Source organism: Pyxicephalus adspersus, chromosome 8, assembly GCF_032062135.1.
Source record: "Pyxicephalus adspersus chromosome 8, UCB_Pads_2.0, whole genome shotgun sequence".
In the NCBI taxonomy this organism is placed as follows: domain Eukaryota; kingdom Metazoa; phylum Chordata; class Amphibia; order Anura; family Pyxicephalidae; genus Pyxicephalus; species Pyxicephalus adspersus.
In genome coordinates, this window is record NC_092865.1 from 10,815,618 (window position 1) to 10,838,045 (window position 22,428).

Here is a 22,428-nt window from a genome sequence, read left to right on the forward strand (position 1 = left end):
GGGATGTGGCATATGGGCATTTAATGCAATATATTGAATGTTCGCCAACCAGTGAACCCTTTATTTATACCTCCCCTGGACATGACATTGAACAGAGAAGCAGCAGACAGATGAGCTCGTTGTCACTTTTCCCTTTCATCAGCATGCTCCTTTTTCTTTCTGCTGCTTCTCCCTCTTACAATTTCTGATATACCGTCAACTAGAAGGGGTGGAATCCAAATCAAATTCAACCCCTATCTTGCATTAAAAAAAAATAAATGTAATAATGTAAAAATCAATACAGAAATGCACTCATTTGTGTTTTTATTCTTTGATACAGAAGAAAAAAAAATAAGTGGCTTTGGGTCCATTTTAAAGTCAATAACCTCTAGCTTATTTTACCAACAGCTTCCTTTCCAGAACACATCTCCTCAATCTAAACAGAATGGCCATCTACAAGTATCATTATACATTACAGTGCTTATCTCCAAACCCAAGAAACCATAGAAAAATAATTACATCTGTGTTCTCCTGCGCTGTCCATGTTTAGATGCTTGTTTAAAATGTTCTCTTTCTGCCATCTGTGTGTGGGATTAAAGCAAATTTGCATCCGATTTTTCATCCGTTCCCTAACCATTGTGCCGCTTCCAAGTTTACTGAGGGGAAATGTGTTAACCGAGAGAATCAAAGAAAGTCAATGTTTTAAGTGCTTCAAATCTGTGAAGTTTTTTTTTATTTGTCTTTGAACATTTCCATGTGGCTGAAATCTCTTAGCTTACTTTTCACCAGCGTCCTATTGTTCTTCTTCGGCTTCAACGTGCAGGGGTAATCTTAAAACAACAAGAGGAAAATATTAGTCAACACCTCTGGAGAGGAGATCCATTAACTCTGCTAAATGCACTGTATTATTCTTAGGTTTCGATTGAAATCTTCTGTTTAATGGCAATTGGTGGTTCAGATAAAGGATTTCTCGGAGACAAGGCTTCTGATAGCCCATCCTGACTCCCTTTTCCTGTAGACGGCTCAATGGCATCAATGGGTTGTCAGCACGCACCAAACGTCCTATTTCCTGGTCCTTCATAGTAATTTGCAAGTGTCTGTTTAGACAAACACACCCAAAATAAAGTAAGATTGGTGACATGCAGAAATAAAGTCGTTTTTAGAATGATGGGGCTGCCTACGCTCAAGTCCTCATGAGCTAGGGTGAGCAGACTTAGATATGAACCTCCAAAACAGCCATTTAAACCAGGGTTCCTCCAAAAGTTAGTAGGGGTTCTCTTGAATTGTGGCTCCTAATTTGATGATGCCTGCATAGATCTGGGGCCAACACCACTTGGTAAAGCCAGCGGCAGGAATCTAATGATTGAATGATGAAGGGTTCTAGCCACCACCCCTGTAAGGGGGGCATTCTTTCCAATGGCCACCAATTTAGGAGGTTTTTTCCAATTGACCTCCAAAAAATTGGAGTTAAAATGTTGAGAAAGGATATTGTAGAAGAAGAGTATTCAAATCCCAATATATTGTGTCTGATTTTTTTAAATTCTCCAAGGCTAAAGAATATAAACTGTCATGATCTAGTAAATATAGAATGGATTTATTAGTTGGCAAATATTTTTAATTCTAGACCAGATTTATTCTAGGTTTCCTGGAACACCCTGGTTCTCCCATGATAGTCTATCTCAATATTTCTCGACCTTTATAACATGGGGAAACCCTTGAAATAACTTTCAGATCATCAGGGAACCCCTTCTATAATTGCTATATCCACAACTCACAGTATATTAGGGTGATGGTTAGTGGTAAGAATTCCTCGCACATTGCTGACCATTGGGAAGTATGTCACCTTCATAGATAGCCAAAAAAATCATTGGTGTCAGTTAAACTGACCTGAGAGTCACAAATTCCTTATTGCTCAAGAAACCCCTTAGCAACTTCCAAAGAAACCCTGGTTGAGGATAACTGTTGTATCTTCTCCATTTGAGGAGAGCTTTAATATATCAACCGATTGTGTCCAAACAAAATATTTTGTGTTATTTTTCTTTTTACTATTGATTCAATTTCTGTACGAAATTATATTTCTTTACCTGAAATGAAAAATTAAACTAACGTCTACTTATGGCGTGTTCCCACTCATGTTGTTTTTTGTTGGTAAGAATGCACAGCACATGCGTTGATATGTTCGATTGTTCTTCATTGTTATTTCCACCCCTAACACACCTTACCAATGTAGTACAGAGTAATATGCAGCAATGTGTCGGCTGGGTCGCTGGCCGTGGGTTGTGCCACAAAAAATGCAGCATGCAAAACATTTCTGTGTAATGTGCAGTATTGGGCAGCCCATTCACATAATAAGACTGCTTATACAGGGCACACAGCAAGGTATGTGCATAAAGAAAAAAGTACTGCAAACCTGTAATGGGAACAAACCAGGGGGGAGAGAGGGAGAAGGAGAAGGGAGGAGGGGGGTAGAGAAAGAGAGAGAGCGGGGAAGGAAATAGAGAAAAAAAGGGGGAGAAAAGTAGGAAAGAGAGAGATTGAGGGGACGGGAAAAGAGTGAGGGGTGGAATGAAAGATAGAAGATAGAGTGAGAAAGTGTAGAAAAAGAGAGCTGGGGGGGATAAGGATAGAGAGGGGGAAAGAGAGAGAAATGGGAGAGAGCCGGAGAGAAAGGGGTAAAAGAGAGGGGGGTAAGAGACAAGGACAAGAAAACAGTTGAGGGGTGGAAAGAGAGAGAGAGAGAGAGGGAGAGTGAGAGAAGGAAGAGAGGAAAAGAGAGAGGGGGATAATATGAAAGATAGGGGAGGAGAGGGGAACGAGAGAGGGGGGAGAAAGAATGAGGTAAATGGGAGAGAGAGAGAGAAAGGGGAAAAAGAGGGGGGTAGCAAAGAGAGAGACAGGTACAAGAAAACAGTTGAGGGATGGAAAGAGAGAGAGAGTGAAAGAGGGATAGAGAGAAAGAGAGAGAGAGAAGGAGAGGGGAAAAGGATAGAGGGGAAGGAGAAAGAGGGGGGAGAAGGAGAGGGGGTAAGAGAGAGAGAGGGAGAGAAAGAGAGGGGAAAAAGAGAGGGGGGGAAGAAAGGGAGAGGATGATCAACAGGGGGGGAAGAAAAGTAAAAGTAAAAAACCTTTAATATCCCCCCAGGAAAAAAATACCCCTTTGAAGCCAAAATTTTTTGGCTTTTTTGGTTTTCTTATTTACCGTATTTATTTTTGTAACTTTTTTAAAAAAATTTAGCTTTTTCATTTATACAAAATTTACAAATTTTACTGCAAAGTCAAATTTGTGAAAATAACTCTGCACATCTCTAGTTAGTTGTAGCCAAGACTTTCTTACACAGCATGCTAGTCCACAGGTGTGTGACAAGATCGCCATCACTGTTATCCTTACCCATTCAGCTTTTGTCCGCAACCTTTACACAGAGACCTCAAACAGGGCCGTTGTCACAGTAATGACAGATCAGTCAACAAAAAGTTTGGTGTAACATAAGTTTGTTTGTAGTTTTTTTGTGTTGCTATATTCTGTACAATGTGAACGAGCGTAGTAATGCTTAAGTAAACTGGGTGAAAAGATCAGGTTGTTGATCCTGTACATCTTTAAACAAGCAGACAAGCAACGCCAAATTAAATAGCTTTCAGGATGTGTATTTAAACCTTTGGGGAAAGAAAATAAACTTCTAAGGAGTAACCTGTTACACACCAGTACAAAGTATAACGTTTGTGAACCAATGGATGGACGCGGCACTGAAGCCCACTTGGAGCAAAGGGTTGGAGGCACTGGGGCACCAGGCCGGACACAGGGCTATCATAGCAGCACATGCAGTCCATGGCAGATGCTGGTCAACCCGAAAGACACTGGTTTCCACCATCATCAAATTCCTTTGTGGGTCCCAGGTGACTTGTGATCAAACACCAAGGACCTTTAAGGATTCTGAGACTGGAAGATGCTCCAGTCAATGGTGCCATTTAGAAATACTGATCTTACTTGGATACCCTTCCAGAAACATGCAGGTAGGCTTCACCCCAAAACTGGCCTTAGATTGAGGATTGAGCTCCCACATTCTCCAACACCCCAGTTTACAGAATGCCACAGGTGCAGGTAGCTAGAATACCACACTTTATCTCCATAACCCCATCATATGGTATGGCAGACCTTGGTGGTATAACTTCTTTAGCCCACAGAAATCTGTCTCTATCATGAAAAAGCTACTGGATTGTATTTACCACCCAGGACAAAGGTTCCCATTCCTCTGATAGAGGCTCAATCACATTTTTATTATCATGTGTGTGCCCATCAGGGAAATTCCTTTTTTCTGATCTCTCCAATAGTAATAGACAAATCTGCCCAGGACTGATTCTTTTTGGATTTTATATTAACTTTATATGGGAGCCTATTGTTAAGGTACACAAGCAGGCAGCATTTCCATAGTTCTGCCTGTGATAACTACCAGCCAATGAAAACACTGCTCGTTGTGTACCCTCACAACTGGCTCTTCACCAGTCTTTACATTGCTAATGTTTGCAGAAATTTCAAACACTGGACCCCATAGTGGGTTTTACTTGGACTTTATGCCTACTTTCCAACACGCAAGAGAAAAGGGAAGAATTAACTCTGGCCATGTGTTTATTGCTACCTGTGCATTTCTGTCCCGGTATAAACCACTGCCCGTCTTCATTCCATAACAAATAAAAACCCAACTAAGAAAAAATATGTTGAGCTTCAAAAGAGCTTGTACTATCATAGGCTTGGACCACCAGTGTCACTGATGCCGATGATCGGGCAAATGCATGTGGACAGAAAGTGCCCTCAAGAAGTCGCAGAAAACCAGCAGCAGTGGGAGGCAAATATAGTCAAATAGTTGCAAATAATGGCAGTTGTCTATGATATACACTGCTTTGGCAAACTCACTGATCTCCCATTAGGTTTCAGATTGCTTTAAAGAATCAGCTTAGTCTAATATATGCAACTTTTTGTACTGTCTCAGTTGCTTTTCAGAAGTTGGTCCTCACATTCCATAGCCTGGGTGGGTAATGAAAGCCTGAAGCAGCTGCTCCCTTGTGCGGTCACGTGTAGACACCTTCCAGGAGTGAGGGGAATGCTAACAATAGGACGGGCTGTCAGGACTTGGTGTCACTCTACAAGGAATGTGACAGAAAGCTAGTGACCCCACACCTTGTTGTCTTTGGCTGGTACAGGAGGGGCTTTCCGGGTTAATGGAATGGAGAGAGCATTGAAGGCTGGAAGATGCGGCTTGATGTAGACCTACAGCAGCAGGAACCTGGGGGAGCTCCATGGGGTGGGTCATGTGTTGACATTGGGGCATGCGGGTCCCTTATTGCGTTGAGCTTTGTGTTATATCAGTTTGACGTTAGAATTTTTCAAAACAGTTGTAATTGAAATCCATCTCAGATTCTGGCAGGAGGAAAATGTTACTTAAAATTCTCAAGATAATATTCTCTATGTACATATACAGACTGTTGTCAGTCAAAGAAATCCAAACAACTGAGTTTTTTTTTTACAGTGGGAGAATTACCATAAATAGACGATCAAAAGCTCCATACTTTTCAATTAAGTAACGAGACGCAAACTATCAATGGTGACCACAAAGGCCGACATAGAGAGGTGCAATGTATGCCGTTGCTGGAGGGCTTTGGACCCTTCTCAGCCAACAGAGGTTCTCCCATGGGCCCCAAGTCAGTTCAGCAGGGGATGCCCAAGTTATTTCTGCACAAGGGCCTACTGTTGGCAATGTCCACCACTGGTTGAACAGATTCTTTTAACAGTGAAAATCATAAACTGAAACTTTTCAGCTTTTCACTTCCTATGTAACCAAGGACGGATACTACATGCCATACATTATCTTTATATTAATGATGAATAGTGTACAATAATGTGCCTGTTGGCTCTTTATGAAAAAAAGGCCGCCATTAAAGTCATGCCACAATTATGGTGTTTAAAGCTAAACTCTGGGCAAACTACAACTTCTCAACTTTGTGCTGATATGAGGAGTCATGGTCATGTGATCCTGAAGTTTCAAATCTTTTTGCTTTTTCCTTGTCCAGGATGAAATCACAAGGAGCGTATTTTTTGTGCCTCCTCGCCCCCTATCCCTTGCTACCTCCAGTGATAAGTGAATACCCACCCCTACTTTGTCCTAGAAGGAAACACTTACCTACTAGGGGAGTGAAACTAAAGTCTTCCTTTGCTAATTTGTAAATCCGGCAGGTGGTTATCGCGGAAAGGAACAGCCAATGTCCTTTCTGCAGTCACTGTCTGATCCCTGCTACCAGGAAAACCCAGAAGTCCCTGCCACAAGTCATCCTGGCATATCAAGATAGGATAAAGACGAAGAAAGATGGAGGCACCCTGAGATGGAACAGGGATAGGCGATTCATTTTAGGTTTAATTCTGCTTTAAGAAGGTGCCCACCGTTTGGTTTCAATATTACAGAAAGGGGTACCTTTTTTCAGGTGTCCATATCACTGTCTTCATAACCGATCACTTCTTATTGGCTGACAAGTAGAGAGGTCAAATCAGAAGCCGTGACATTATGACAAGGGTCCTGAATGGGCAAGGGTGGGCACTTGTAACAAGTTAACAGTTTAAAAATTAATGCAAAAAAGATTAAATTAATTAACCTTTTACCAAAAGGTAAAAGGTTCACCTTTGGTGATCTGAGTGTACCTTTAAAAGACCATCAATATCCTTTAATCTTCCAAATTTATACATATTTAAACCTATAGAAATACCACCCCAGGGCTTTTGGGGTGGTATTTCTATAGGTATGGGCAGAAAAAGCTGATTCAGCTGTATAAATGTTTCGGTCTGTGTTGGTAAAGAATTGCCCTTTCCACAGGTCGCTTCACCTCGGCAGGATGACCAGACTCTTGGCAGCTGGAGCTCTCCCTTCTTCCTTCCTTTGTTCAGGATGATTGATGGCTTCTCCACTTGTAATTACTGTTATCCATTACCAGGTGAAACCCTCCAGAATTCTGCAGTGTCACCTTCCTACAAGAAGAAGAATCCAAGTTATTCACACAACTCACTGCAACAACTCGCAGCAAGCAATCACCTTGGCCAATCTGCTGCCAGGAAAAGCAGAAAGCGCCGGCCTATTCATCGCATGCTGGGAAATTCCATTCTTATTATAGATAGAAAATTGTTGTTTGTTTAAGTGAGAAAAAGAAGAAGACTGAAAAAAGAGGAGAGAAAGTGAGGCGAGAGGGAGGAGACACATGCCAATGCCAATGGATTGTACAATGGAGGTTGTATATGTTGTGCAATGATAGGCAACCTATATGGAAGGTTTTTCAATGGGAAAAATATTGTGTCTGTATGCATGAATAAATTCCCAGAGAGTCATTACACACAGCAACAATAAACATCCAACTTTTAAAACCACAAAGCATTTCTTGAGTATTAGTAAAGTGACATTGCCTAGGCTAAGATGACTTCATCAGTCTGCTGCAAGCAGGATGAAGCATTTCCTTCACCTCCACCACTTATCAGACTGGTACATTGTAACAAGTCACAAGCTAAGAGGCTGCAGCTGGTACGTGTCAGATGTTTGTGAACAAAATGTGCACAGACACCAGGATTTAGATGATTGTGCCATCTCAGTGCAGAAAGTAGATAGTGATCTTTCATGCCTGAAACAAGATAGCACAGTCCTAGAATACAAAAGCAAATGTATGTACTGCGGTGTCTGTGAAAGGCAAGAAATATATTGGACACATTACTTACCATGCATTTACTTGCATGTATTTAATGCAAAGTGTACTTGTTTATGTCTTACACATTTTACAAACTCTTTCTTGACTTTATAATTTGTAATAATATTGAGTATAATTTCTAGATTGTCCATTAGGAGGCGATCACTGACATTTTGTCTTCTAACCAATGAGATATCTGGTACACAGGGGGTACATGGTTTTTAATTTTTTATCATTTTGTCATTGCATGTGCCTTTATTTTGCATTGAGGAGCCAAAATAACATAAAAAGTGCAGGACACGTGGTGTGTGTATGTAATAAGAAAATACGGCTGTCTCTATGTACATAAAGTTTCAAGCTATAATAATAAAATGTTTATTCTTGCAAGTATGTGTCAATGTTTTACCTATGTCAATCATTTTTTTTATATAAAAACATATTATATATGGTTGTTAAAATGGACCTGTGCATTACCAATTCACTGTAAACGTTCACCTACATTTAATACCCCCCCCCCCCCCCCTTTGCTTGATGCAAAAAGGCCAAAACAAAAAGGACTGAAATACAGCTCTATATTACCTGAACAGAGTGCAGAATGAAGGAAGAAGACGCATTACAAAGTGCCAATTAGTTGTGCTGCAATGCAAAAACCATACTGATGGGTAAAAAGATCAGGGTGGCAGAGAGATGATCTAATCAGCACACTGCCATCCTTTCACTGTCCAGCCACAAGGGTACCCTGTAGGCACATTCTGTCTACATGGGCAGCATGGTGGCTTAGGGGTTAGCACTCCAGCCTTTGCAGCGCTAGGTCTCAGGTTTGAATCCCAGCCAGGACATTTTGCATGGAGTTTGCAGGTTCTCCCCGTATGTGTGTGGGTTTCCTCCCACATCCCAAAAACATGCAGTTAGGTTAATTGGCTTTCCCCTAAATTGACATTAATGACATATGACTATAGTAGGGACATTAGATTGTGAGCCCCTTTCAGGGACAGTTAGTGACTATGGACTTTGTACAGCGCTGCATAATATGATGGCGCTATATAAATACTGTGTAATAATAATAATGCACTCCAGTGATGGCTGCACAGGATTTCTCAGGGCAGGTTTTATAATCTGCATCAACATGGCTGCTTTAAATCCCCATTGGGAGTTAAAATGATAATGTACAAGCACATTTAGAAAGAGACACAACGTTGTCACCCCTGCCTGCACAAGCACTTTCAAGGTAGGATGACCAGGTTGGGATGGGGGAATTTTGAAGAAAGCTACAGAAAGCTAAAACTTCCACTGAAATAAGAGCTTAATTTACACAGTCTGGGCCCCTCCCAAATCAACTGCAATTAGTTAATGCACCAACAAAGAAAAGAATTAGCACAAAACCATATCAGAAGGCACCAGGAGGTATATTTTTGTGGCAGAGGAGACATGCAAATTCTCTTCTGCCAAAAAAAAAAAAAAAAATCCCGGGTTCCTGGTGACTTGTTTTTTTCTTACATTTCATAGCACATACAATATAGAGCCTGGCTCTATATGCGGTACAACTACATATAAACCCAGTTAACTCATGGTATCAAGGCGGAATTTTTGTTACCCTGTTGGAGCATCTTGAACCAGGCTTTATAAGGATTGTTTTGCCTTCCTCTAAATCAACTATGTATAAGGTATTTTTCTGGGATATATTTATTTCCCTGGTGGTTAAACTTGGTGGACTCATGTCTTTTTTTTCAACCTGACTTACTCTATGTAACTATCCAGGCACAATGTTACTCCTTTGCTGGTATTACATTACCAGTGACCATCCAAAGACCAAAGAGTAACACCATAGACCTGGAAAATTCAGAAGGGTCAAAGGTGCAGCAAGGATGGAATCCTTGACCCATCATAGTTGTACGGTGCTTAGGAAAAAGTAGGTGTGTGCCATAATAGGCAAGTAAGTTGTATACATTCTAGCCCATTATGGCAAAAGCTCACCCACACAAAATTTAATTTAATATGCTAAAACGAGATTTTGCTATTTGGGTACATTTTATATCTCCAGTCTCCACCAATAAGACCGCTTTTTCTCTGGTCTGCCCGTATTCATTAACATAACAGTTGTCTTGTTTGGTTAAGCCCAATATGGACGGCCTTCCCCGGCACACATGTGGCTCTGCAATAAAGAGAAGCTGCCCCGAGACAGATCTCTAAATGTCCAGCATGGATTCCTGTGCGGCTCGCTTGTTGTTGACCTGCACTTGTGATTAAACTTCTCACTTCCTCGGCGGTTGATGGGACACAGACCATCCTGGTGACCTGGCGGAGCACTTTTCCAAAACGACTCTTGTGATGTCTATTTCCACATCTGGAGAATGGCAGTCCCGTCTTCCAGTTACCAGGGAAATAAAATAATATTTATCTGCAAGGCAGAAGAACAGATTCACGCTCCCTCACCCTCCTCCAGCGGCTTTATTTTACTTGCCACACGTTGTTACCTTACCGGGTTCCAGCTCAGATTTGTCTTCATTTTATCGGATGACGGAGCGTGAAAGTGTTTGTTTTTTCACAGAAGATAATCTTATAGATATAATTGGTTGCGAGGAATACAGATTTTTATTTAAAATAAACCTTTCTGGCCAAAAATGTTCTAAAAAAAAAAAAAAAGAAAGGCAGCTGCGGGTTCGGGTAGGTCCTTGGCCTCTTCCTGTTTAGGGGTGAGTGATACAGAGAGTTCATTCACTTCGCCAAAATTTTGGTAAATTTCAGAAAAAATCAAATTTGACAAAGAAAGCAAAAAAGTCTCTTTATAAACGTTTTCACCCAAAAATCTACACTTTTTCATATTAGATCGAATTAGAAAAATGTGTGAATCATCTTGTACTCCTTAATTATCTATTTTCTATTTAATACCAACGTGAAAATTTTTTATATTTTGGATAAAAGGTGAAAAATGTAAAATTAGACCTCTAAAAGGTAGAGGAGGTTTTAAAAGTAGGTTATAAATGATCTAGGATTTAATTGTGCCAGTAAACAGCTATTTATTTATGAAACAGAGAATCTGGCATTCCCTCAACGTTTGAGGGAATCTCGGATTCACTGTTTTATAAAAAGAAACCATAGTGTATTTAATACAGTGCTCCGTTATAAATACATCTCATCCCCGCAAAAAACACCCCGAAAAAGAGTAGATTTTTAAGGCAACAGGATACCAGAAATTCACACTTTTCAAATTTTGGTAAAATTTTGTCACTGCCATGTTCAGTTTGGCCAACATTGCCGAATTCTTTGAGTTGCCATATTTTTTTTTAAAGGGATGATTGTTTTATTTATTTAAAAATTAAACAAAAAAGATCATGTTGTCATCTTCTAGAAAGAAGACTCTAAAATAAATAATTAAAAAATTCAATGTGCATTACAAGAGAATAGGGATAGAAATAGAAAAAAATAAATCACACTGGTTCCTGGTAAAATATACGTGTATGTTAACATGGAAGCCCAAGGGAGGGCTGGAAAAAGCCTCCAGTGGGCCCTAATAAAATGCCCCTAAAGTTTTGTTTTTTGTGTGCTCCAATGGGTCAATAGTACTGTGTCAGGAAAGCTATGTGTAGGCCCTCCTCCACATTAACTTTGGTGGACCCCAGGTCCCCAGTCTGACCCTACATAGACATGACCTAACCCCACACACCAGATGGTTTCCTTAGGCGTCATTTATTAGAGCAGCCAGAGTTACCAACAACTATAAATCGTGAGGGGCCCCTGGACTGTACAGAACTCATATGGTTTGTGGAGCCCTTGACCCTGCACAGTGATTAGATTTTTTCACTGATCAACTCTTAGAATACACATACAACAATTGTGGCTCATTCACCCCAGCAATATTTGGTGTATGACCATCTAAAATGGTATATAATCCCAAACAACACCTTGTTGGTCGTTTAAATATGACACTGGAAGTGTTTGGTGATATCTGTTCTTTGATTGTTCCCAGGGATCTCTCTGGGCTATGAACAACAGAAGAAGAGGAAATGCATTGCAGTTCTGTGACAATATTGCTATTCCCTAAATTAAATTAACATTGTCACCCCAGGACAGAGAGCCTGATTTATTAAAGCTCCAAGGCTGAAGAGGATATACTTACATCAGTGAAGCTTGGTGATCCAGCAAATCTGGAATGGATTTCTTCAAAGTCATTTGATATTTGCTAGTAGGTTTTGAATCCTGAACCAGATCCATTCCAGGTTTGCTGGATCACCCAGCTTCACTGATGTAAGTGTGTCCTCTCCAGCCTTGGAGCTTTAATAAATCAGGACCAGAGAGTATATACCTGTGGAAAAAGAAACAAAAACCTGAAAAGAAGACTGCCATTTTAAGGACAGGCATACTTAAAAAGTTCACGTGGCATTTATCTAATTTCAAAGAACCCTGTCACCAACAGAAAAAATGCAGATTAAAGCAAGTATATAAAAGTGTTTCATTTTCTTAAAATATTTTTACCTATATTATGCCTTAAATTCGATTACTTAAGTCAATTTTCTAGCACAGCCCCCTCACTCCTTGTATGTCAGAGTCATCCCCTCTGCCTTATTACGGGGCTAACCAGGCTCCTTTGCCTCTCACCTACCTACCTACATTTTATGTAACTAGTGGGGTAGCAATGAAACAGAATCTATAGATTGTCCTATGAGTGATGGGTCGGAGTCTGTTGGCATCACACCCAAAACAGGGGCACCCGTCAGCGATGTTGTGGCTTTTGAATATCCATACAATAACATGCACAAAATATATTAAATGCACATATAAACTTTTAGGTGTATAAATGAATGGCCTGGTGACGGGGCCACTTTAAAGCAACCTTCATCACTTCCACCAAAGTTTTACATCCCTATAAAAGAGCTGAAGGATCCTTTAATGCTTCACTAACGCTGCTAGAAGCAAATGCTTGTTGTACAATAATATAAAAATAAATAAAAAGTCCAAATATCCATGATCAAACTGCTTTCACCCATGATGATGTCTCTCCAATTCTGGTTCCTGGCAAATGCCATTTCCAACATCCAAGGTCTGTGGGTAATTGTCTCCTGCCTGGGAGTGGGGTAAGGTCAAACCTTCACCCCTGGGGTCAGCACGTTTCCGACTAGACAGCCGGGAGCGATTACCAGGACAGGTTGTGTGTAATGAGCGGCTGGAGAGTCGCCCACCAGACACAACACTAAACAGAAGCAGCACCTGAAGCCACTCCAAACCAGGCTGACGAGTCAACAGCGAGGGGCCCTCAGGAGAACCTCCAATACACCTGTATCTGGACACGTTTATTTATTGTGTCTTTATTATAACAGCGTCTGCTCAGTGTCATGGGCACAATCCCCCCAATCACAGACACTGAAATAAGGATGGGGGTCCCTGTCAAAAAATCCTCCTTCTGCTCCAAAAAGAAAATATCCGGCCATATGAATGAGTTACCAGCTAGAACACATTTTCTGGCGTGTTTTTGTACCGTTATTAATTCCATTACCTGAATTTTACAGATTTGTTTTTTATTTTAGGATTGAGTTCTTATTGCTGTGCCCACCCTTTTATTTTTGTCCAAGGAGGCAATATCACCAAGACAAAAAAGCTGGGCTAAATCCAAAATATTACATTTGTCATTAGAATAGGTGAGGGTCTATCCTCCAATTTTTTTTTACAACAGTTAACCTCATTTTGTAATTTTCCTTTTGCATTCTGTTGTGTCTGTAAGAGGCAAATTGCCCTCCTGGACCCCTACTGCAAAAATACACTGGCATGGGTTTTATTCTATGTCTTGCATTGCCAAAAACTAAAAAATACATCATTTTGGCTATAAATGTGCTTTAAAAATAATCAGTAATCTTTGTTGAAGGGGGGCTGCTTAAAGATTTCCCTGGTTGGTCTTTAGCAAAAAGAACAGACAAGTTGGTGGTTTTAAGAAAGCAGTGAATATGCATTTTATAGTTATTTTACAGTCTAATTTACTAATAGAGAATTAATCACAAAAGGGCCAATTTATATATTAAAAAAAAGTTCACCAGTTCTTCTTGCCATCATATATGTGTATGTATGTATATATATATATTACAGCTCTGTGTAATATGTTGGCACTATATGAATCCTGTTTATTAATAATAATATATATACATTTTTATGGTAGCGATGAGTAATGGATTACCATACTATAAATTGTACATCAGAAGTTTTATTCACTTGAGTAACTAATCGACCCCTTTTCCAACCACAATCACCACTTTTGGAAATCAGCCTTGGTAATTGATGGCTTATACTATCTGCATGGAGTTTGCAGGTTCTCCCCGTGTTTGTGTGGGTTTCCCCTGGGTACTGCGGTTTCCTTGCACATTCCAAAAACACGCAGTAAGGTTATTTGGCTTCCCCCCAAAATTGTTTTAGACTGTGTTAATGACATATGACTATGGTAGGGACATTAGATTGTGAGCTTCTTTGAGGGACAGCTAGTGATATGACTATGGACTTTGTACAGCGCTGCATAAAATGTGAGCACTATATGTGACATGGGAGGACCCTGCACAGAACATCTTACAATATTGGTTTGTCATTTGCAGCCCTTATTTAATGTACAGCCCTGCGTAATATGTTGGTGCTATATAATTATTGTTTATTATTATTATTATTATTAATAATAATAATATATAAATACAAAATAAAAACAATGTCTGCTACCACCACGTTTGCAAAGTGGTGATTTTGGCATAAAGCATTCAGAAAAATTGTCACTGATCTCCACTGTGGCCTTTGGGATGATCCAATTTCTGAAAGTATAAATCATAAAGCAGCCAATCATCACTTATATTATAGCAATCATGATCTTTCAGCAGTGAAAGTGGCTCTAAAAGTCTAAAAGCAGTGAGTGGTGGGGGTTAAAACCTGGCACTATTTGTGCAGAAATAATTTAGGCTTCTGGTGCACAACCATCATCGCATCTAAATACTGGAAAGATGTATAACATTTTAATTCCTGGATTCAGATACACTTTGATATATATATATATATATTACACACTGATATGTTATAAAGATAGCGAAAACATACATTTCAATTTGGACAATTGTAAAGGATAAATAAATATATATATAAAAATGTAACACTTCATAGAGGAATCCCATAGTGTTGATGGTATTCCCACCTCTTGCCATACAAGTTGTCTGGAAAACACTAGACAGAGTTAACAAGGCTGCATATTCCAAATCTTCCTGCCTATTCTACTTCTCTCCCGGAGAGGGTCAAGGCAAGTCACGCTGAGCTCAATAAACAAATTACCAAAACTATATTTCTGCTACAAAGTCAATGAGCCACTAAGCAAAAATATACAAACAGCCCTCTCTTCTTGTGCTGCATATTATAGGGGTTTAAGCAGCGCTTAATGGTGTATAACCTTTTGTATATTTACAATTTATGGCTTGGAGTGGGGAATTGTTTCAGATTGATGCTGTCTGTCCAGTTTAATTGTTTTTTATATGTATTTGTTATTTATATATTGTACCAGAGTGGTGAAGTGTAGGTCGTAGCTGTCATTTCATGTTAAAGAGACGATATATATAAATCACATAATTTCCATCAACTGGTTTATGCAAAACAAATTGGTTAATGGGTTCAAAAGCTTTAGGCAATTACAACTTAAGCGTAATTAAAACTATGAGAGTATAGCAGCAAACTTAGTAGCTGGTTTGCAACATGAAGTTGGCTTTTTGTCTGAAAACAAAGGAAAAACAAAAAATACATTCATATATATATTTACAAAAAATTACATAAATATCAATGAGCACTCTATAGACTGCTCGCTAAACCATTAAGGGTCATTATTTTTTCAGAATCCTTTGCACTATCTGGCTGTAGCTCAAATACTTTCTCGCATGGCCTATGTCCATGCTTTCCACCAGGCATGCTAATGCACATGTGTATGATTTGCACCATGCATGCTAATGCACGTGTATGCTTTGCACCAAGCATGCTAACGCACGTGTATGATTTGCACCAGGCATGCTAATGCACATGTGTATGCTTTGCGCCATGCATGCTAATGCACATGTGTATGCTTTGCGCCAGCATGCTAATGCACATGTGTATGCTTTGCGCCATGCATGCTAATGCACATGTGTATGCTTTGTGCCACATATGGTAATGCACATGTGTATGCTTTGCGCCAAATATGTTAATGCACATGTGTAAGTGTAAAAAGGGCTTTACAGTTTCCCTAAAACACACTAAAATTGCTAAAAAGCATGTTACATGTATTGTTCATGTGCAACCTTTTAAATCAAAAGGGCCTGCAATATATGGTACTGCACTAAAAAAAATGCATCCGCAATATTTTGGCTACCACAACACAATGCACAGGTAAAAACTATGACCATTGAAAGAATGACAGCGTTGTGCAAATGCTTTGATGCAGGTGGATAAATGTTTAATCACAAAGATGTAAAGAGGGAATTATTAGATTCTTAGGGCCAATTTACATTCATGGGTTACAATTGATGTCAATGCGTGTACATGGTTAGCTATTGTTTTAAATGGTCAGATGACTATAGACAGGCGAAAAAAATCACACATTTCCCGCCTGATTGCATGATTTTTTATTTGCATCTACAGTCATACAAAAAAAGGAAAAGACAGCATGTTAACTCAAAGCACATATTTTAAAAGATCGTACATTTAAACATGTTTAATAAAATGTTTAGGTTTCATTGGATCTTCAAAGCTAAGCAGTTTTTGTCTATTTTAAATGTGCTTTCTTGACCCATAAACAAAATTTGCACAAATGATAATAGGTTAGGGAAAGTCTGTGTAAGCGTTGTCACCATAGGACAAGAAAAGTGTGTTACCTTTTTTTGTTACACTGAAAAAAAAGAAAACTAATGCAGCCAATTTAAAGATTGTCAAGCTGCAATGTATTACATTTTTGATTTTGGGTTTAGATCACTATCAATGACCTTTTTGTGTATGCAGTGAACAATTCACCACTGTACATTCAATAATAACAAAGTCAGTGAGATTGTAGCCATGATGAGTATTTATGTACAGTGCCCATGTATAAGGAATGAACACCGTGCAAGATACTTTCTAAAAAAGGCTCCAGGACACCCAGATTGCTGATTTTACAATTATGATTACATAGCCAAATCATAATGAATCCTAAATAAAAGCAAATTCTGTAGTGTCTACATTGGTGTGTGTGTGGGGGGGGGGGCATCAAGGTTGGGGTTGCTTTAAATATTCCAAATGTTTAGAAGATGAAGATATTTTAATTAATGCAAAAATACACCTCTCATGTCATAGTCTGGGAAGAAAAGTACTGGAATTGAAATATTTAGGAATGGACAGACCTCCTAATAAACCCTTCTCAGGGAATTATAATAAGCACCCAGAAGTTCTGCAGATAGCTTTAAAAGACTCAACTTTAATTCTTATTTAATTAATATGTTCTATACAAAAACACTGAATATTGGGATCATGTGTTCTATTATCAGGTATTTGTTTTGTATGTTTTATTATTTAAAATGTAGATAGATAGATAGATAGATAGATACTTATAATGATTTATAACCTATACCTGCATTTTATGAATATGTATTTGCCCACAACACAGTTGTACTTAAACACAACATAATGTATAGAGCTCACTGACACCTATTAGATTTTTATTGATTGGCAGATATAAACTTTCTCAAATATTATAAATTATGTTTAGAATTTATTGTAAAAAAAAAAAGTTTTATTTTTCTCTACAAGTGCAAACTGAACAAGAAACAAATAGGCTGATGTATAGACGTCTATAGAGGGGTATACACAGTAAAGAGTTTATATAGAGGGATCCATGCACACAGCTATATAGAGAATTCATGTACACATGTTTATAGAAGATCCATAGATAAGTTTATTCATAGAGTAATTATATATATATATATATATATATATATATATATATATATACACATGAAAAATAGAGGAATCATATACACAATATATATAGTTTCTATAGGGATCATATATATAACTGCTATAGAGTGATCATGCACATGTTTTCTTGAAAACAATCCTCTACATAATTTGTATGGAAGGTTCATATATACATTGTATATTCAGAAATCATACACATATCTCTATAGAAGGCTCATGTATACACCATAAAAATCATGTATCATCATCAATCATATACACATGTATTTAGAATGTTCACATGTATTATTTGTAACAAAATAGCATATGCAGGAATCATACACACATTTTCAATGGCAGGGTCATATATATATATATATATATATATATATACACACACACAAACGCATAATTTCTATGGAGGAATCTTAATAACAGGTCTACAGAAGGATCATGTCTAAATAGAAGGATTATCCATACAATTTCTATAGAAGTATTTTATTATATATATATAAATTTTTATAGATGATGCACCCACCTTAATAGAGGAAGCCTATACACATGTATACAATTTCCATAGAAGAATCATATACACTTTTCTATAAAAGGTTAAAATATATAATTTTCATGAAAGAATCTTATACACATTTATAAAGCAGGTAATATATACAAGTTTCATAGAACAATCATGTACACTTGTCTGCAGAATGATCATGTGGGGATATCAATGTGGGAATAATGTTCACATTTCTTTAGAGGGATTATGTACACAATGTATATACAGAAGAATCATGTTTAGATTTTCTTTAGAAGGATTATACATGGGTTTGAATAGACAGATCTCATTTATGGAACTAATCATGTAAACATTTTCACATACAGATCTATATAGGGATAACATATAGATCTCTATATAGGGATAGTGTACAGATCTCTATATAGGGACAATATAACATACAGATCTCTATATAGGAATAATATATTATACAAATCTCTATATAGGGATAATATACACATCTCTATATAGGGATATTGTAAAGATCTTTATATAGTAATAATATAATATACAGATCTCTACATAGGGATAACATATAGCTCTCTATATAGGGATAGTGTACAGATCTCTATATAGGGACAATATAACATACAGATCTCTATATAGGAATAATATATTATACAAATCTCTATATAGGGATAATATACACATCTCTATATACGGATAATATAATATACAGATCTCTATATAGGAATAATATAATATACAGATCTCTATATAGGGATAATATAATATACAGATCTCTATATAAGGATAATATATTATACAGATCACTATATAAGGATAACATACAGATCTCTATATAGGGATAATATAACATACAGATCTCTATATAAGGATAATATATTATATAGATCTCTATAGAGCGATAATATAATATACAGATCTCTATATAGGGATAATATAATATACAGATCTCTATATAAGGATAATATATTATACAGATCACTATATAAGGATAACATACAGATCTCTATATAGGGATAATATAACATACAGATCTCTATATAAGGATAATATATTATATAGATCTCTATAGAGCGATAATATAATATACAGATCTCTATATAGGGATAATATAATATACAGGTTATTCATAAGGTGATGTCTATGCGGGGTTCTGCATTCGGGAAGTCCCGGGACTGACGTGACACAAATCCCGGTGATCGGTGCAGCACACATTCATTGCTTACACCGGGTGTGCTGCCGGGTTATTCTACAGAAATATCAATCTTCTAATTCCCATTTATTACAGATCTGACCTCTCCTGGGGTGATGGGAGCAGAAAAGAGGACAGGGCCGGTCAGGGATCATTTTGGTGGAGTTTATTAAGAGATTATTCAATATACAACTGGGAAAATGAATATTTGTCTGGATTATATTTACCATGATATGGAGAGTGTTATTATCCGAGAGAGCATAACATGTAATAATTATAATCTACATTGCTGCATCCATGTACAATAATATATATACCAACTATAGTATTGGCAATAATGTACAGATAATTATAAATATTACTTTAACCATTTCAATGTAATTGCACATTTTTGTATCCACTTCTACTCTTCTTCCTCTGATATATATTGTAGGTTTTTTATGCCGTATACCACAAATATTTTACATTTCATGCTACTTTATTATTTGAGAATTTGGACAATAAATTTGCAAAAATGGCAATCTTTTGGCAGTTTTATTAGTTATGTATCATAATTGTATCAATCAGTTCTCCTTTTTACTTTCTAAATCCTAAATGTAGCATATAATGATTCCTATTGTATGCATTATAATAAATAGAGCTATATATATAATAGCATTGGAAGTCAAATAAAAATATATGCACAAATATAATAGAAATGTATATTATGATATTTATTAGATGTATTATATATTGTAACACATTCGAGTGCATTATTTTTTTTTTAGGTAAAGCATACTTTGCATGTACAGAACACACAGATTAAATATACACACTAAATGAATGATCTAATATTATTGCACACTTTTAGCCATCGTTTATCCCTAATTATACAAAATATTCTGAACATTTTTTTTTCATAGAGACAAATTTCGTTTTTTCTAACATAGAAGCAGTAAATAATAACCTCTAAAGAAGATCATAATCAATTTGGAAATATGTGATTATATTATTATTTTTATTAATTTTTCTTTATTATCGCATTCCTGTTATATCATCCAATATAAGATACCACACTACAATATCATCGCTGATTTAACAATAACCTTTGAACAGTAAAAATACTCATTACATTATGTACAGTTATTTGTGTAATTGTTCAATATTTTGTAATCTAAAAAAAATGAAGAATAATCATTCTGTAATTACTGTTAACCCTTGCAATTATTCAGCACGTTGTTACCCCTAAAGACCACTCAGCATCAGCTGTTAACCCCTAGAGACAATTTAGTTGTTACCCTGAAGCCCAAAAGGTTGTTGCCTTTAGTAACCACCCAGTAATTGGTTATAACCCCTTTATTATCCATCCATTTATTAATTATTGCCCCTACAGGCCATCTAGCATCAGTTTTAGCCCTTAGGGACAATTCAGTAATCAGTTGTTACCCCTAAAAACCATTGAGCATCAATTTTGCTCCTTGAGACCATTCAGGATTAGTTTTGCTCTTGCAGGATATTCAGCATCAGTTGTGGCCCCTTAACATCCATTAGGTAAATCAGATCTCCCTCCTACCATTGGGGAATCAGCACCCTTTCCTTTGGACCAGTGTAGCAGTCCCTGCTCTATTCATTTCCTATCCTGGTGCTAAAGAAGTGTCACAGCACAGACAGATAGACCTATAGGGATCAATCCTTGCACCCCTACAGAGATCCATCTCACCCATCTCTATCCTCACCTGTGCCATGGCAGAGCTCCCTGGGCGCAGGATTGTACAGTCCCATAGCGCACGGTAATTCTCCTCTGTCGGTGCAGCATTGAGGAAGAACAGATCCTCCGCCTGCAGCCCTCAGACCCCTCTGCACACCAGTTCCAATTATTTGCCTTTTTACTCCATGTCAGCCTGAGAGCTTAATGCTAATTAGCAACATACCGCTTGATTTCCAGCTAGTGGTCTCCTCCACACACGAATGGAGAACTCACATGTTGCTTTTTGTCCTAATGAGAAAGTCTTTTTTTTCTTTAATCAGAACTGTGCAGTTGGCAGAGTGATAGCACTCCATGGAGAGAACTGTGGAGGTCCAATGGGGGCCACAAAGCCAGGTCCAGTGAAACTGGATAGGAAGCCTATGGATGCTGAGCACTTGACAGGTAGGATGACAGGGGTCCTAACTTGAATTCTATTTATCTAGAAAGTAGTAGTAGCTCCCTATGTGTTGGAAAACTACAAGTCCCAGCAAGGTGTACCAGACAAGTTAGAAATGACACTTACCTTGCTCTCCAGTACTGACCCAGAGTCTAGGTACAGCCCCTAAAAACCAAAAATGCTGACTTCTAGCTGCATGCTAGTTCCAGGGAAATGGTCCCAAGCCAGCCAGCAAACTTTTTACAGTACAGATTCTTTTTAATGTAATAAGAACCCAGCTGCTACAGATAGCCAAGTTTGGGGCCCTTTTCACATATGCGTTGGTGCTTACTTATTATTATGAATGCTGGTGCATTTGGTAACCTTTACATTTTAAATGTCGCCATGGTATATGGATCAGCTCATGATAACACATTATTGTATGTTATGATGTGCTGCATTCCCAAAAAAAAGTGCCAAGTCTGGTGTAAAGTGCATTAGCACTGCACATTAACATGTGTAGTAATGCACCCCATAAGTATAAAGAAGTCCTGTTTTTTTTTTTTTTACATTTTGTGCATGTGTTGCATTTTTTGCACCACTGTTAAAAACAAGAATAATAATCTCAGCTGAACAATCATGTTTATAAACATGGAAAGGGGAAACCCATTTTGGGAGGGGTAACAGACTGGGTTCCACCTTGCCTAATTATTTAATCTGGCTGACAGGTTGAGGGACCATTGGAGACATGGACAGTCCGCTATTATATAGCTATGTGTAGTTCTAGATAGTGGCTGGACATGCAACTCAATTAAACATGCACACGCATATGTGGTGGAAGAATGCAGTGGCCAGTACTGGCGCATGCACAAAAAAATCAAATGCCCAAAATAAAACTCATCTGATCAACATGTTGTGTAGTATATGGCATCACAACACACTGTATGTTGTTACCTTATTGTCCATTTGGATTGGCTCCCAAAAGGGCACAGAAATGCAGAAGAGAATGTTAGTTGTGA

General features: G+C 37.9%; 1 long non-coding RNA gene across 1 annotated transcript; it reads right to left on the bottom strand.

The window, feature by feature from the left end:
• Positions 1–286: 286 nt before the first annotated feature.
• Positions 287–21,536, bottom strand: LOC140337505 (uncharacterized). The gene is made up of 3 exons (XR_011922050.1): positions 21,023–21,536; positions 6,844–6,985; positions 287–809 (listed from the first exon to the last, which is right to left on the bottom strand). It is a non-coding gene; the product is annotated as an uncharacterized lncRNA (long non-coding RNA).
• Between the last annotated feature and the right edge of the window lie 892 nt (positions 21,537–22,428).